Below are 400 nucleotides of genomic sequence, written 5' to 3' on the forward strand. Positions count from 1 at the left end.
ACGTTTCAAGTTGCAGCTCCCCGCGCTCCAGCCACTTTCTGACCTCCGCTTCGGCTTGACAGCGCTCGCCCGCCTCCCTGGAGGACGTCTGTCCAAGCGCCCTCGGACGAGCCTGCCGGAGAAACCTGCGGCCGGCACTCCCGAGAAGACTCCAGCCGGGAGGGAGCCCTTCGGAAAGTCCGGCCAAGTCAGCTCAGAGAAGTCCTTCCAAATCCATACGACTGCTATTTGCAATAGACATACATGACTGTAGCGATGTGCCTCGTCTGTAACGGACTGAGAACAAAAGAGCGGGGTATTTTTGGTGAAAACGGTATCGGGCCTTGGTTCAGGAACCAATCCCCCATTTGTAACATTGTTTCTTATGAGAAAATCGGTTCCGAGTGACAACGTTTCGATT

Source organism: Alligator sinensis, unplaced genomic scaffold (assembly GCF_000455745.1).
Source record: "Alligator sinensis unplaced genomic scaffold, ASM45574v1 scaffold158_1, whole genome shotgun sequence".
Lineage (NCBI taxonomy): Eukaryota > Metazoa > Chordata > Crocodylia > Alligatoridae > Alligator > Alligator sinensis.